A 17984-nucleotide genomic window follows, 5' to 3' on the forward strand; every position below is an offset into this window, starting at 1 on the left:
TGAAAAACCCAGCGGAGTGCAGCAGAAGGCTGTTCTCTGGTAAAGTCAGACTATGGTGTTTAAACAAAGCAACAAGTTAGGGGGTACACAAGTGGAGGGAAAATTACACATGAAATGAAAATCTTTCCTAACACCGCCTAAAGGCATATGTATCCAGACCAGAACTGGGAGCTTTGCTCTTAGCATTTGATCAAGAGGAGGAGCAGAGTGAACCTCTACTGACCTTCTCAGGGGACAGCCTTTAGATGGAAAAATAGAGGGAGTTTATCTCTCTTCTGATCTGACTCTGGAACAGCAGGAGGAGTGCAAAGTTCTGTTAAATCAGTTTGCCTACCTGTTTTCACTGACGCCAGGCTTGGCCCCTTGGGACCAGCATGATGTACTCACTGGTAACTGTCTCCCTGTCAAAAGCAGGTGTTACCGGATGTCAGACAATGGAAGAACCCACATAAAGGAAGAGGTCAAGAAGATGCTTGATCTTGTTGTAATAGAGCCATTTATAAATCCATGGGCTAGTCCTGTTGTACTAGTGCCAAAGGCAGGATCCAAGGATTTGAGATTCTGTCTGGACTATAGAGCTGTTAATGCAGTCACCACAACTGATGGTGTCCTTTACCTAGGACAGATGAGCTGGTGGATAAACCTGGTTCAGCCAAGTACCTCAGTAAATTTGACCTATCATCAGGCTGCTGGAAAATAGATCTGACAGGCCATACCAAGGAGAAAACTGCATTTCCACCCCACAAGGCCTCTAGCAGTTTAAGGTTATGCCATTTGGACAGAAAAATGCACCTGCTACATTTCAAAGGATGGTAAATCATGTTCTGATGAGTTCCACCGGCTCCTCCCCATTCATGCCCGCTTGTGTCTCCATCCATTCTATTTCCATCAGCTCTGCCAATATGCCACCTCTGCGTCCTCCCGCCTTCCCTATCGCCGCACCCCTGAGCACTACCTTGAAGGCTTCCCAGACCGTCCCGGTGCTGTCTACACTCCCCACATTATGGTCAAAATAGTAATCTTTCGTCTCTCTGATGTGCTCTTGGAAGTCCCCATCCATCAGTGCCTCCGCCCGCAGTCTCTGTGTGGGTATGGGGGGCCACCCTATATGTGTATACCCATGTTGCTATCAGCGGGCGTGATCAGATAGTGTCCGAGCATTGATCTGTATACTTGGGAATTCCCTAAGAGTCTCTCTGCCCATGAATAAGTAGTCTATTCAGGTGTATGTGCCATTTGGAGCACTATAGTGTGTGTATCCCCTGGTGCCAGCATGTACCTTCCTCCAGACATCTTCCAGTTCCAGCTGGTCTAGGATCTTCTGCAGAGCTCTGGCCGGTGGCACTGGCTTTCTTTGCTTGGCGTCCGCTCTGTCCACCTGGGAGTTGAAAGTCGCCTGCTGCGCAGATGAACGACGCTCCCCTGTATGGGGCTAGCCGGGTGCGATTGTCCTGAAGAACTCTGTCGCATCGTGATTGGGGGCATACGTATTTATCAGGCACACCTTTTTGTTCTCCAGAATTCCATGTACGATTACCATTCTGCGCTCCAAGTCCCTTTCTTGTCTTATGAGTAGGAAGGGTACTCCTGGGGCAATCCACGTCAATACTCCCCTGGCATAATTCGAATAAGTTGAGCTGCACATTTGTCCTCCCCATTTTTTGGCAATCTTTGTCTGCTTTTCGGCTGTCAAATGCGTTTCTTGCAGTATTGCTATTTGAACTTCTGCCCTGTTCAGGCAGGCATAGACCCTCAGCCTCTTGACGTAGGCATTCAGTCTTCTGACGTTCCAGGTAGCTATGATGACTTTTTCTTGGCCCATTTGATTGCTGTGTCACGCGGGCTGTTTGTTCCCATGGCCCCTTGTGCTGCCCAGTGTCTTGCGTCGGGCCCTCTCGTATCGTCCTTTGCCGATCTCCTCCGCCTAGGGTAGTTTCGGCCCTTCCCCTCACTGTTCATTCTTGTCTGTGCAGGGTCCTTCTATCAAACAACCTATCCACACACTAACTATAACTGTTAACAAACGCCCAGCCACCCTCCCCCTGCTCGGGCTTTGCCGTTTTCCTCGTGCCACCCTCATTTCTGTGGGCGCACTCGCTGCAGCGAAATGCCTCAAACTGGCATCTCGAGTTCTGTTCCTCCGTGGGGTTTCTTTGTGGCTACTGGTGGTCTTCCCCAGGAGATTTTGGGCTCCTGCTTATCAAACTACTGGCTCCGGTCTCTTTAGCATGATTTGTTCATCTCTATCATTCTCTGTGCCTCATTGGGGTGCATTCCTGTTTTGTCCGTTCGCGGCTCTTGGTTCTGGGATCCCTTGCTGGTCCATCCACTCGTGAGCATTGGTTGTGGTCTCAAAGATGTGTGACCTGCCATTGTGTAGCACCTTCAGTTTAGCCAGGTATAGTAGCATAAATCGCACACCTCCACCCGGAGGTGCTCCTTGGTCAGCCAAAATTGTGCCTGTTGCTTCTGCACTAGTGCTGTATAGTACAGATAAATGGCAATTCTAGCAGCATTCCTCGTTATCATCCCTCCCTCTCTGGAAAATGCAAAGATCTTCTCCCAATCCTTGAAGTTCATGATCTTGGCAATCATGGGTCTGGGGGGTGATCCTGGGCGGGTCTCTACTGCAAAGCCCTGAGATAAGTTCCCTACTCCTACTTCTTGGAGCAGTAGGGTTTCTATTTAGTTTGTGGGGTCTCTGCAACGCGTTGTTGCATCGGGCTCTCCCTTCTGCATCTTATACTCTATGTTCCAGGGTACGGATAAGGTCCATTTTGGATTGGGAGGTCGCAATCTTCACTGTATTGCTTTGCACCTGTTGCACTGCTGTAGATACCCTCTCCGCCAGGTTTCTCACATTCTGCCTGAGGAGCCCCACATCCACTATCACTGCATCCATTTTGCACTCCAGTGAAGTTTTTAGGGCCGCTATGGCTTCAAGTATAGGGCCCTCATCCTGACCTCTTCCCTTCTGTTTGGAGTTGGGTGTACTCGTGCTGGCCTCTGGTGCCTCGGGCTGAGGCTCATCGTTCTTCTGTCTCCATGCTGATTTGCCTCCCTTTGCCACCTCTCTGTTTGTCCGGCATGCCGTCGCCCGTGCGCATCTCTGCCAGAGCTCCAGTTTCCACCTCTTGTGCCCGGTGCTGTCGTTGGTGGTCGGGGTCTTGTCTGTCTCCTACTCGGTTCGTTTTTCCACCTTCTTGTCCCAGCCGTAGCTGTGGGGTTTGTGTCGGCTTATCCCAAGTGTGCCAGGGCGGCTCTGTCCCAGGAGTGTCTCTAGTGTTTCTGTGGTGAGTTAGCCGGCTAGTTCAGTGCCCTCGGCCAGTGCACCGCCCAGTTTCAGTTACTACCTTCTTCTGGTGCACCCTTCGGGTACACCTTCTGCCACCCTCGTGTGCTCACACTCTGTTTCTTACCCTCCATGCCTCGCCTCTTTGGCTCCATGCTTGGGCGTTCACTCTGCCGGCAGAGCTTCGCCGGCCCCTCTCGCCGCCTATACCGAGCTAGGGGCTGCAGTGCTGCGACGTTGTGCTGTGTGTCGGTACTTGCTCAAGGGGACGCCCCCTTGCTACTTACTAGCGTGACAATTTATGGACTCTCCCTTGTATGCTGTCTCTGGGCTAGTACTGATGATGTCTCGGAGTGCGCCAGGGCCGCGTTTAACTCAACATGGATTACGACTGTCCCATTGTGTCCATGTTATCTTGCTTCAGGATCCCTCTGTAAGGTGGTTGCTTGCTTTGTTGTGGGTGAATGGACTGTGCCCTCCCACGTGCCAGGTGTTCTTTGTGTGCAGGTCTAGAGCACTCCTGCTGGTGGAGCCTCACTGTCCCCTCTCATTTGGAGGCTGCAATGTGGCGCGATATGTGTTGGTGCCTGCTCAAGGGGGTGCGCCCACTTACTGCTTGCTGTTGTGCCAGTCTATACACTCTTGCTGTGTGCTGTTCCTGAGCCGGCACCCAGTGCGCCTGGGCCGTACCGTATTTAGCTAAGATCGTGGCTGTCCCCTTATGTCTGTGTTACATGCATCAAGGGCCTCCTGTAGGGTAGCTGCTTGCTTTTTGCAGTTGAATGGACTGTGCCCTCCTACGTGCCGGGTGATCTTGTGTGCTGGCAAGTACTTTTTGCCTTCTCATACGACCACTGCTCCGTGGTGAACTTCGGTGAGGGCCGGTCTCTTCCGCCATAGCTTCCGCTCCGCCCCTTCCTACGTTTCCCTATCCGTGTCCCGCCCGCATGGTGCGAGGCCCTGCTGTTGGCTCACGGTCTCGGGCAATAGGTTTGCAGTCTGTCCCCTCCCGGGTGGAGGTCTGCGTAGTCCAGCAGTCTAGGTGCCCCGTCCCTCCAATATGGCCTTCCGCTGTATGCGGCTCCGTTTGACGATGATGCAGCCCGCTGTGTTGCAGTGGCGTTATGGCACTCACTCGCCGCCCGTCCATCTCCCTTCTTTATTGGTATCCACGCCAAATCTGAGCGGGGTTCTCCTCGCGGCGAGGGCTGTGGTGTCCTGATCAATGGACTGTGCCCTCCCTCATATGGGTCGATATTAAGTAATAGTTTGGTGTCCCTTGATGTGGTCGCCAAACTCGCTGTGGCAACCAATGGTATTTGGGCCCCGATGCCGGTGCACACTGGGCCGTAGCTTCCTGCCCCTTCAGTACGCCATCTCACCTCTGTATCTCAGTGGTCCGGGTGTCAGGGCAATCCTCCATTTGGGTCCGCACCCGTGGTACCTGGAGTGGTCATGCACCGGAGTCCCAATCTGAAGCTCTCCCAGGCCGCCACCAGGAGCTATGGGGCACTGCCTTGCCTGCTGCTGGACGTTCTCTCTGCCTTCCTCAGGAGTAACGCGTGTCCCGGGCTGGGACTGCTGGCTCCTCCTGTTGTTCTTCCTGTCTTAGACGCCTAACCTTCGACTCCTTCGCAGATGTGGTAATTACTCGTGCCCAGTCGCAGTGCTCCTGTGCCTGTGTCCGCATTGGCTCTTACCGCGTAGTGGGCCGGGTTGTCTCCCGCCTCCTCTTGTAACGCCCACCTGGTTCCCACGGGGGCGCTGATCTAGTCTGGATTACTGCGTCCTCTTCTAGCGTGATGCGCAGGACCCGGAACACCGATTGGACAGGACCTCCAAATCGTGCTTCCTTGGCCCGTAGGAATATCCTTCTGCAGATGAGAAAGGGGATTACCAGTCTGCAGAATGGTGGCTAGCTCCCCCCTTCCCCCGTCCGTTCCTCTCTATTCCTCCAAACCCGGTTTAAGCTCACCTTATGGTTTGGAAGGTTGAACTCTCCATCCTGCTTCTGGTGCAGGGGCGCGCGTTCGTCCAGTTATTTCACTGGATTTCAGAATGGCGCTGGCAAAATCCACTTGCCTTTCCTGAGCGATGCGCCGTAAGTATGAAAGTTCAAAGTTCAAGTGAGGCCCCCTTTATGCTGTCTTTCTCACCTGTGATCTGTCCTTTATTTCAGGTGCAGAATGAAGGCGATGCGTCGAGGGGTTAACCTGCCGAGGTGAGTAGTAATGAGGGCGATCCCTCTAGATGTCCTTATCATTCCTCTGAAATGTCTCTACTCCTTTCCCCATAGGGGCCGGGGTACGGTACCTGCCAACGGGGCGGCGCCGACCCGAAATGTGGAAGAAATGCCGGTAAGTATTATGGCTGTTAATCAGGCTTTCCTTCTGTGTGTCCTTCTGCTCACCTTTTGTTTCTTCCTCTCTCCCCTAGGTGCAGAGATGTGGCGTCCGATGCTGACAGCCGCGATGGAGCCGGGAGATGTCTCGAGGACAGGACAGGTGAGTGAAGCGTGGCGCTGCAGCGAGCAACACGATGCTTTTAAATTGAAGTCTTCCTTAAGTGATGCTGGCGAGAAGATTCCCGATGCAGGTAAGAAGCTTGAAATAATCCTTGGTTTTCACCTTTCTCTTCTCTTCCTTCCTTGCAGGTCTTCCAGGTTCAAGACGGACGTGGCTGTAGTCTAGGAGCAGGAGCAGACACAGTGAGCGTTAAGCTGCAGGAAGCAGAACAACGCGAAGCATGAGCTGCTGTCTGGGCGTGGCTTAAATAGCCTCCAAAGAAGTCCCAGGTATGTATCCTTCCCCAACTAGGTATGTATCCTTCCCTGGCCACGCCCGAGTGAAAAAATAGTCCCTATGAAAAAATAGTCCCTTTCAGGTCTCAGGGAGGCCTGAAGCGTGCAGCATGGTCTGCATCAGGTAAGTGCACAAAACACCTCCCTTTATGAGCCTGGCGCCTATGGCGCCAGGACTGATGTCCAACATGAGCCTGGAGCCAAAGGCGCCAGGACTGAGTCCAAAAAGTCCCTATAAGGGGCCTCTGGGCTTTTACCCGAGGGCATGATGCCTGCTTCCGGGAGTGCTGGGCCTGGCCTGATGCTCCGGGGGTATGCATCATGACAGCACTCCCCCCCAAGGCCCCTCCCAAGGTCGTTCCTTCTGGAGGTTTCGGTTTGTTTGAGAAATTCCGATGGAACCTTTTTACCAGCCGAGGTGCATGTACGTGATCACTGGGTTCCCAAGACCTTTCCTGAGGCCCGTATCCTTTCCAATCAATTAGATAGAAAAGCTTTGATTTTAAGATTTTGGAATCCAAAATGTTCTTTACTTCGAATTCTGGCTCTCCATCTATCAGGATTGGGTCTGGTGGCTTTATTAATCTGGTTCCTGGTTGTACTGGTTTCAAAAGTGACACATGAAAAACGGGGTGAATCCGCATGTTGGCTGGTAGATCGAGCTTGACTGCTACTGGGTTAATTATAGCTTTGATTGAGTAAGGGCCTAAATACCTTGGATTAAAAGTTCGAGGTCCCTTGAGCGATAAGTGTTTGGTAGCCAACCATACTTGATCCCCAATTTGGTACGGAGGCGCCTCCTTTCGATGTAGATCTGCATTCTTTTTGTATTTCTCTTTCGCATGTTGCAAATGTGCAGTTGCATCCTTGAAGGCTTGAGTTATCGTAGAATGCAAATGATCCACTGCGGGCATTTCAAGGCTCGAAGGTAAGTCCAAGTCTGAAGTACGAGGGTGATGTCCATATAGGGTAATAAAGGGGCTTTGACCCGTTCCAGAGTGTATTGAGTTATTATAAGCATATTCAGCCACCCACAGAATATCCTTCCAATTACCCTCTGATTGGTGCAACATACATCGTAGAAATTGTTCAAGGGTCTGGTTCGTTCTCTCCGTCTGACCATCGGTCTGTGTGTGGTGGCTGGTCGAGAGTCTTACGTCGATTTGTGCCAGCTGACAACACTTTTTCCAAAAATGAGAAATAAACTGGCTTCCCCGATCGGAGACTAGTATGGACGGGAATACATGCAAACGGATGATATTCTCGAGGAATTCCTTGGCAAGAACAAAGGCTGAAGGTAATCCTTTCAACGGAATAAAGTGGGCCATTTTGGAAAATAAATCCACCACGACCAGAATAGTATTGTGACCATTACAAGAGGGCAGGTCCGTGATAAAATCTAGTGACATGGTGTGCCAAGGTGCTGGTGGAATGTCTAAGGGCTGAAGAAGACCGGCGGGTCTTGTCTTTTGACCTTTGTTTTGGGCACAAACTCCACAGGACATCACGAAAGATTTAATATCCTTTCGCCAGGAAGGCCACCAGAATTGTCCTCTAACCTTTTCCTCAGTTTTGGCAATGCCAGGATGTCCTTCCATCAGGGTGTCATGATGACGGGAAATAACCAGTTCTTGCAATTCCTTTTCTGGTAAAAATAAGCGTCCTTGGAAATAAGGTAAGCCATCCTTGACTGAAAAGTTAGACCCCTTTTTGATCCAATCTTGCAAGGCTGAAGAGTCCAGGACTTGTTTTACTCGTGCTTGAATGTCTTCAAGGGTTTGTAAAGTGGTTATTCCCAAAATTCTTTGTTCAGGAATTATTGGCACAGGTTCTGAGTTTGTGTCTATTTCTTCCATTCCAATTCGGGATAGAGCGTCCGCCTTACCATTCTTAGAACCGGGGCGGTAGGTGATTACAAAATCGAACTCAGCAAAGAACAAAGCCCATCGGAGCTGTCGAGACGATTGGGCCTTGGCAGTTTTTAAATATTGTAAATTTCGGTGATCAGTGATCACGGTGGTGGTATGCCGGGCGCCGAGGAGATAATGCCGCCAAGCCTTAAAGGCGGACTTAATGGCTAATAGTTCCTTATCGGTAATCGCATAATTTATCTCCGGCGGTGAGAACTTTCTGGACCAAAATGCTACGGGGTGCAGTTGGTTGGTTTCAGGGTCTCTCTGAGACAGGACAGCTCCCATGGCTAAGCTGGACGCGTCGGTTTCGACTATATATGGGAGATCAGGACGTGGGTGCTTCAAAATAGGTGCGGACGTGAACTTAGCTCTCAACTCCTGAAAGGCCTGTTCGGCTTCCTCGGTCCATTCAAAACTTTATTTTTTCGCAAGAGTGCAGTGATGGGTTGCACCACACATGAAAACTCCGGGATAAACCTGTGATAAAAGTTGGCAAAACCAAGCATGCTTTGGACACCTTTCACTGAACTAGGTGATGGCCATTTGAGGATGGCATCCACTTTCCGTGAATCCATTCGGATCCCTTTAGGTGTCAGGATGAATCCGAGAAACTCAACCTCGGTGGTATGGAAAACACATTTTTCCAGCTTGGCAAACAGTTTGTGCTGGCATAGTTTCTCTAGGACGGCCCTGACATGTTTTCTGTGATCAGATTCCAAAGAGGAGTACACAAGAATGTCATCGATATACACGATAACACAGACATCGATGAGTTCCCGAAGGACATCATTCATGAAGAATTGGAAGGCAGCAGGCACGTTGCACAACCCGAAAGGCATCACCTGGTATTCGAATAGTCCATATTTTGTATGGAAGGCCGTTTTCCATTTGTCGCCTTCTTTTACTCGTACCAGATGATAAGCCCCCCGGAGATCTAACTTGGTGTATACGCAAGCGTCCTTCACCTGGTCAAGGAGTTCAGGGATCAGAGGCAGAGGGTAACGATTTTTAACAATTATCTGGTTCAATGCGCGGTAATCGATACAAGTCCTAAGGTCGCCCTCTTTTTTAGGCACGAAGAACAAAGCTGAAGATGCCGGGGACTTTGACGGGCGAATGAAACCATTGGCGAGGTATTGATCTAAATATTGTCTCAAATGCAGATTCTCAGGTTCAGTAAGGGCATAAATCCTGCTACAAGGGGGTTGTGCACCAGGCACCAGATCGATTTGGCAATCGTACGATCTGTGGGGAGGTAACGTGTTGGCCTGTTCCTTTTGGAAGACGTCCTGAAAGTCTTGGTACTCTGGAAGTAGTTGCACGGGGACAGAGGTTACTGATGCTAGATTCATCTTTGGATTTTCTGGGTAGCAGGTTTGTGCACAATCAGGGAAGGTTATTCTCTTCGCTCGCCAATCAATTCGAGGATTATGTGTCTCTAACCAAGGGACTCCGAGAATAAGCTGAAACTGTGGAGCCTTGATCACATCAAACACAACTGCCTCCCGATGGCCATTCGGACCTACAAGTGTCACCTCAGCTGTGGAATGTGTTACCGGTCCAGAGGCAATTTCGGTTCCATCTACAGTGGTGATGACATCTTTGCTGGTTTTAGGACGCAGAGGGAGGTTTATCCTAGAGACCAATTCTCGATCCACATAGTTTCCTATAGCCCCGCTATCGATGTATGCCTTTATAGCATGCAACCGTTTTGGCTGTTCCGGATCTATGAGGACCATTGGCACAATGAAATGCGAGGTCTGAGAGTTAGTTTTCAAGCTCGGCAAGCGGAGCCCTACGCTTGCCGGGCGTGGTCGTTTCCCGATACAGAGTTTCCATGGATTTTATCAGCGGCTCCTACCACCTTCTTGGGCGGCTTAACCGGGCAATCTCGTAGAAAGTGTCCTGAGGACCCACAATAAAGGCATAATTGCATCTGTTGTCTTCTTTCCCGTTCTTTTTGAGTTAGGGGTCCTTTAACTCCTCCGATTTGCATAGGCTCCGAGGCATCAGCCCCCTTGGGGTTAGCGTGGGTTTTGGCCCACACCCGGGTTTCAAACTTGGACCGATCTGCTTTTTCTGTTTTTCAGCCTGTGATCCAACTGGACCACTAAGTCTATATATTCAGTGCATTCTTGGGGCGGATTTACAACTTGTGCCAGGACATCTTTAAGTTCTCCGCGTAGACCTTGATAGAATAACGTGATTCTTTTATCCTCTGGCCAACCAGTTTCCACAATTAGTCTATTGAAGGTTGCAATGTAGGATAGAAGGTCTTGATTGCCCTGTCGCAGAGATAGAAGTTCGTCATCCAGAGCCTGTCCCTGGGAATGTCGAGCAAATAACCTTTCCATGCTTGTTTGAAATCCTTGAAAATCACGAAGAATCGGGTCATCTTGAGTTACCAGTGGGACTGACCAATCGGCAGCACAGCCGCTGAGATATGACAACACAAAGGCTACCTTGGTCTGATCATTAGGGAAGGCCCCGGGTCTGCATAGGAAGTGCAAACGACACTGATTCATGAATACGGCGAATCGTTTGGGGTCCCCAGCAAAGCGTTCGGGTGGGGCCAGCGGCATGTTTGCAGGTAGATTAATCAGCACAGGGTTACTGGAAACCACAGGAGTGGGGATCCCCCCGGAACCGGGTAAAGGAGTTTGTCCAGCTTGACCTTGCAAAAGCTGTCTAGCCAGGTCATCAGTCCTTTCCCTTGTTACAATCACTTCTCTTCTGAGGGAATTAGTCTCTTGACGAGCGGCGTGTACCTCGGCCCGTAATTCCCCCAGTAGTTGGGCCAGTTGGTCAGTCTCAGAAGTTTCCATAGCGCCTGGGTGGGAATTTGTAGGGAGGCTTTGCATTCTGTAACGCCCACCTGGTTCCCACGGGGGCGCTGATCTAGTCTGGATTACTGCGGCCTCTTCTAGCGTGATGCGCAGGACCCGGAACACCGATTGGACAGGACCTCCAAATCGTGCTTCCTTGGCCCGTAGGAATATCCTTCTGCAGATGAGAAAGGGGATTACCAGTCTGCAGAATGGTGTGCTAGCTCCCCCTTCCCCCCTCCGTTCCTCTCTATTCCTCCAAACCCGGTTTAAGCTCACCTTATGGTTTGGAAGGTTGAACTCTCCATCCTGCTTCTGGTGCAGGGGCGCGCGTTTGTCCAGTTACTTCACTGGTTTTCAGAATGGCGCTGGCAAAATCCACTTGACTTTCCTGAGCGATGCGCCGTAAGTATGAAAGTTCAAAGTTCAAGTGAGGCCCCCTTTATGCTGTCTTTCTCACCTGTGATCTGTCCTTTATTTCAGGTGCAGAATGAAGGCGATGCGTCGAGGGGTTAACCTGCCGAGGTGAGTAGTAATGAGGGTGATCCCTCTAGATGTCCTTATCATTCCTCTGAAATGTCTCTAGTCCTTTCCCCATAGGGGCCGGGGTACGGTACCTGCCAACGGGACGGCGCCGACCCGAAATGTGGAAGAAAAGCCGGTAAGTATTATGGCTGTTAATCAGGCTTTCCTTCTGTGTGTCCTTCTGCTCACCTTTTGTTTCTTCCTCTCTCCCCTAGGTGCAGAGATGTGGCGTCCGATGCTGACAGCCGCGATGGAGCCGGGAGATGTTGCCATGATCACTGCTTCCAAGGAGCCAGGATCAGCCCAACGTCCTTGGAAGCAGGCCCCTAACCCTGATCCTAGGCACCAGCCGGTCCCCACAGGGACCTTTTGGACCTTGTCCTGGTGCCGGTGGTACCAGGCTCATCAGAAGCCTCGGTCCCGGCACTGGAAGCGCTGGGCTCATCATTGGTGTGAAGATGCCTGCGGCAGACCATGCTGCTGACTTGCCAGACTCTTAAAAGTCCTCGGTGATCTGGGACTACTTTTCTTACCTGGGTGGGGCAGCTCCACTCCCTGGATACAGCACTGGAACTCTTCTGGAAGCAGGAACTCTTTTCTTACCTAGGCGGGGCCGTGGAAGGAGACGCCTCATCACTCCAAGGCTATTTAAACCACACCCGATTGATGAAACGTGCTTCGCGTTATTCTGCATCTGCAGCAGAACGCTCACCGAGTCTGCTCCAGCTTTTCTTCTTTGGATCCTGAACCTGCAAGAATTATACTCACCATTCCGGTACCCGAGCAATATCAGCACCTGCAAAAGATCAGAAACAACAGGTTAGCAGAACGAACTTTCACACGCAGTGTTTGCTTACCTGATCCATCGGCAGCGGCCGTGTCTCACGTTGCACCTTCGCCTGCAAAGACAAACAGCATTATTTTACTTACCGGCACGCCGTGCATTCCGGATTCTTCATGCTGCATCTTCACCTGCATAGACAACAGCAGTGTTACACTCACCGGCACGTGGCGAATTACGGATTTCTTCTTTCTGCATCGTCGCCTGCAAAGACAAAGAAAGAGACAGTAAGAGCGCTTGCCATACTTACTCAATTCCAGGCGCTTCACTGCCACGCATAAAAGACTATAAAGACTAAAGGTGTCCAGAAACTTACCGGTCGTGCAGACAACGACGGTACTCATCCTCTGAAGTCAAGAGGCCAACGTTTCACCAGTGAAGGAACTGGCAACGGCACCCTGCACTAGACGCAGATGGAGAGCCCAGCATTCACCTATCTAAGGTGAGCAAGTTGACCTGGGAGGGGGGTTCAACAGACAAGCTGGGAGGAGAGAGATAGGGACATTCAACAACCCAGACCTTTAATCCCCATATTATTTCACCTGCAGAAACCTCACCCTTCGAGTTCGACACACAGTGCGGAGAGGTTCGACCCCAGAAGCCAACCGAATCCTGCACGTCACGTTTCGTGTTACGGACACCTTCCTGCCAAGACCCGCGCCTCCGTGGGAATCAGGTGAGCGTTACAGAACGCGAAGCCCACCACTAAACTCCTACCCAGGCGCAATGGAAACTTCAGATACCGATCAACTAGCCCAGTTGCTTGGGGAATTAAGAGCAGAAGTACATGCAGCTCGCCAGGAAACAAGCTCTCTAAGAAGAGAACTGATAATTTCTAAGGAGCGAACAGAGGACCTTGCTAGGCAGTTGTTACAAACTCAGGCAGGACAGACACCTTTGCCCGTTCCAGGAGGGAGTTATCCTTCTGCATCAGCTTCAAATCCAGTGCAAATCAATCTGCCCGGTAATGTGCCCTTGGCTCCGCCCGAACGCTTTGCTGGTGATCCAAAGAAATTTGCAGTGTTCATCAACCAGTGCCGCCTGCATTTCTTATGTCGACCAGCTGCATTCCCAATGGACCAGGCCAAGGTAGCTTTCGTGCTTTCTTATCTCAGTGGCAATGCTGCAGATTGGTCGATCCCTTTAGTCACCCAGGATTATCCGGTTTTACACGATTTTCAAGCCTTCCAGTCCAGCATGGAGAAACTGTTCGCAAGACATGCACAAGGGCAGGCCTTGGACAATGAACTTCTCTCATTACGACAGGATAACAAAGAGCTCTTGGCTTATATAGCCTCTTTCAATAGACTCATAGTGGAAACACAATGGCCCGAGGACAAGAGAATAACGCTTTTCTACAGAGGCCTGCGTGGAGAGCTCAAGGATGTGCTAGCGCAGGTTGTGAATCCTCCACAAGAATGTTCAGACTATATTGACTTAGTTGTCCAACTAGACCATAGACTACAGAACAGGAAGGCAGATCGTTCCAGATTTGATACCCGAGTGTTTTCCAAACCACAGACCTCGAATAAGGGAGCTGACACTGTGGAACCCATGCAAATAGGGGGCATGAGAGGACCTTTAACCCAGAAAGAGCGGGAAAGAAGAAGGCAGCTGCAATTATGCCTCTATTGCGGTAATTCAGGACACTTTCTTCGGGACTGTCCCGTGAAACCAGCTAAGAAGACGGTAGGAGCCGCTGATACCTGTACCACAAGTTCTGAGCAGGGAAACGACCTCGCCCGACAAGAGTAGAGGTCCTCTTGCCGAGCGTTAAGATCTGTCCCGTGACCTCGCATTTCGTGATACCCATGGTCCTCATTAGTCCTGAACGTCCGGATCGTTTGCATGCAATTGAAGCTTACATTGACAGTGGAGCAATCGGTAACTATGTGGACCGTGAAATGGTATCAAGGATGAATCTACCCCTTGTCCCTAAGGCAGTAAAAGACGTCATCACTACTGTGGATGGCACGGAGATAGCCTCCGGACCAGTAACGCATGCCACCCAAGAAGTGACGCTGTTGAGTCATAATGGACACCGGGAGAGAATAGTGTTCGATGTAATCAAGGCCCCTCAGTTCCAGATCATTCTGGGAATCCTTTGGTTAGAGAAGCACAACCCTCAGATTGATTGGCGAGCAAAGACGGTTCAGTTTCCAGAGTGTTCTACCACTTGTTATCCTCGACCTGATGTTTCACTGGCGACGATCTCTTCTGAGGAGATTCTCAAATTGCCTCCCGAATACCAGGAGTTCCAAGACGTCTTCCAGAAGGATCAAGCTAACACCCTACCTCCTCATAGGTCTTACGACTGTCAAATAGATCTGATACCTGGAACTACTCCTCCTTGCAGCAGGATCTATGCCCTCACCGAGCCAGAGAACCTTCACCTTAGACAGTACCTGGACCAATACCTAGCTAACGGGTTTATCCGTCCTTCAAAATCTCCAGCTTCATCGGCTTTGTTCTTCGTTCCGAAAAAGGAAGGAGACCTTAGGACTTGCATAGATTACCGCGCCCTGAATCAGATCACTGTTAAAAACAGATACCCGTTACCTTTGATCCCATAACTCCTGGACCAAGTCAAAGATGCCTGTATATACACAAAGCTGGATCTCAGAGGAGCCTACCACTTGGTACGGATCAAAGAGGGCGATGAATGGAAAACGGCCTTCCGCACCAAGTACGGGCTATTCGAATATCAAGTGATGCCCTTTGGACTGTGTAATGCTCCTGCTGCTTTCCAATATTTTATGAACGATGTCCTCAGAGAACTCATTGACGTATGTGTAGTTGTCTACATTGACGACATCCTCGTCTATTCAACATCTGAAGAAGAACATCAGAGACATGTTAAAAAGGTTCTCGAGAGATTGCGTCAACATAGTCTTTTTGCTAAGCTTGAGAAATGCGTCTTCAACGCAACGGAAGTCGAGTTCCTGGGATTCATACTGTCACCTAACGGAGTCCATATGGATTCAAAGAAAGTTGATGCAATTATCAAGTGGCCATCACCAACCTCTGTAAAAGGAGTTCAAAGCATGTTAGGATTCGCTAACTTTTACCGCAGATTCATTCCTGAATTTTCCCGGATAGTCCAGCCCATCACCGCTCTGTTGAAAAAGAACAAATGTTTTGAGTGGTCTTCTGAAGCGGAACAAGCTTTTCAAGACTTAAAAGCTAAATTCATTTCTGCACCTGTTTTAAAACACCCTCGCCCAGAACTACCTTACATCATGGAAACGGATGCTTCTAGTCTTGCTATGGGAGCAGTGTTATCACAAAGAGATTCGGTCACAAATCAACTACATCCGGTTGCCTTTTGGTCCCGCAAGTTTTCGCCTCCTGAGATCAACTATTCAATTACAGACAAGGAACTTTTGGCCATCAGATCAGCCTTTAAAGCCTGGCGGCATTATCTTCTAGGAGCCAGACACACAGTCACCGTAATGACTGACCACCGCAATTTACAATACCTAAAGACAGCCAAAGCTCAGTCTTCCAGACAACTTCGTTGGGCTCTGTTTCTAGCAGAATTTGACTTTATAATTACTTATCGACCAGGCAGTAAGAACGGAAAAGCAGATGCCCTCTCCCGGATGGGAGTAGATGAACATTTGATCAATCCAGATCCAATACCCATAATCCCAGAACAAAGGATTTTGGGTTTGGTCAGCACTCAATCTTTTGAAGACATCAAGACGACGGTGAAATCGCTCCTAACTCCGACCGATTTGCAGGACTGGCAATTAAAGGGAAAAGATTTCTCAGTAGATCAAGACCTACCATATTTCCGAGGACGATTGCACTTGCCCTGTGAGAAACTACAAAAACAAGTAATCTCCGGTTATCATGATTCTCTAATGGAGGGGCACCCTGGCATTACCAAAACCATTGAAAAGATTAAAAGACATTTCTGGTGGCCATCGTGGAAAAGGGATATTAGAGACTTTGTAATCTCCTGCGGTGTGTGTGCCCAGAATAAAAGTCAAAAGCAAAAACCAGCCGGCCTATTACAGCCACTTGACATCCCTCCCTGTCCATGGCATACCCTGTCCATGGATTTTATCACGGACTTACCTCCATGCTTGGGATATACTACCATCTTAGTAGTCGTGGATCTATTTTCGAAAATGGCTCACTTCATACCCTTGAAGGGTCTGCCTTCAGCCTCAGTATTGGCCCGGGAATTCTTGGCAAACATCGTTCGCTTACACGGTTTTCCTTCGGTTTTAGTCTCCGATAGGGGAAGTCAATTCATCTCCCACTTCTGGCGCAGTTGCTGTCGTCTAGCCCAAGTTGATGTAAGACTTTCGACCAGTCATCATCCCCAAACTGAAGGACAAACCGAAAGGACAAACTAGACACTAGAACAATATCTACGCTGCATGCTCCAACAAACAGAAAACCCCTGGAAGGACATTCTTTGGATCGCTGAATACGCGTACAACAATTCGACTCATTCTGGAACCGGGAAGACTCCTTTTTTCTTGTTATATGGACACCATCATAGAACCTCCAACCTGGATCCTCCCCAAGAAATTGAAGCACCTGCTGTGGATCACTTGCATTCGGAGATCACCTGTGCTTTTAAGGAAGCCACTGCCCATCTGCAAAGAGCTAAAGCTCAATTCAAAAAAGCAGCCGATCGGCACCGTAAAGAGGCCCCTCACTACGCTGTAGGAGATCAAGTCTGGTTATCCACTAAGCACCTGCCTTTAAAAGGACCCCGCACTTTCATCCCGAGATATCTTGGGCCCTACCTCATATCTGCCATAATTAATCCGGTGGCTGCCAAATTGGAATTACCTACGCATATGAAAATACATCCAGTATTCCATGTCTCCTTATTAAAACCAGTACAACCAGAAACCCGATTGACTGAACTCCCGGAACCCGTTTTGGTAGACGGAGAACTCGAATTTGAAGTAAAGAACATCCTAGACTCCAAAATTTCCAGGTCTAAATTATACTATCTGGTTGATTGGAAAGGATACGGTCCCCAGGAAAGGTCTTGGGAACCCTCAGAACACGTCCACGCACCTCGTCTGGTCAAGAGATTCCATCTGAATCACCCCGACAAGCCAAAGCCCCCGGAGAAGACACACTTAGGAGGGGCCTTGAGGGGGGATACTGTCATGATCACTGCTTCCAAGGAGCCAGGATCAGCCCAACGTCCTTGGAAGCAGGTGTCGTGTCTCCCAACATTCGCCACCATCAAGACTCACGTGGCCTACGTGTCCCTGCAGGCGAGCGGCGAGGGTCTCCTGCCAAACAGAGGAGACCCGTACATCACGGCCCGAGGGATCTTCGCCCTTTCCTTCACTGGCACCTCCCGTGGAGGTTTTCACACGACTGGCGCTGCCGATTGGGCACACACAGAACCGCACGTCACGTGACAAGGCATCCACAACGGCCTTCGTCACCATCACGGGTCATGTGACACAGACTACTCACGTTCCCCTCCCGTGATGTGATCACGTGACCTTCCACACAAGCTAAAGGGAGCAGAGAAACACGGAAGCACCGCTTCACAGCTGCTTCCTTCACGGACTGCTTTGGCGTTTTATGGATTTTGCTACCACGACTACTTGATCACGGAACTGTACACGGATTGCCTCATTCTTTATCCCGGATATCACGCTGTTTGTTTGCTACTGGTTTCTTGACTCGGAATTGCTCACTGGACTGCCTACGGATATTCCCTTGAACACTGAACTTTGGTTATTGACCCCGGAACTGCCTATTGGACTGCTCACGGATTGTCCCACGTATATGCCTCGGA

The sequence above is a fragment of the Ambystoma mexicanum genome, chromosome 9 (genome assembly GCF_040938575.1).
Source record: "Ambystoma mexicanum isolate Mex_15411 chromosome 9, UKY_AmexF1_1, whole genome shotgun sequence".
NCBI classification, from domain to species: Eukaryota; Metazoa; Chordata; class Amphibia; order Caudata; family Ambystomatidae; genus Ambystoma; species Ambystoma mexicanum.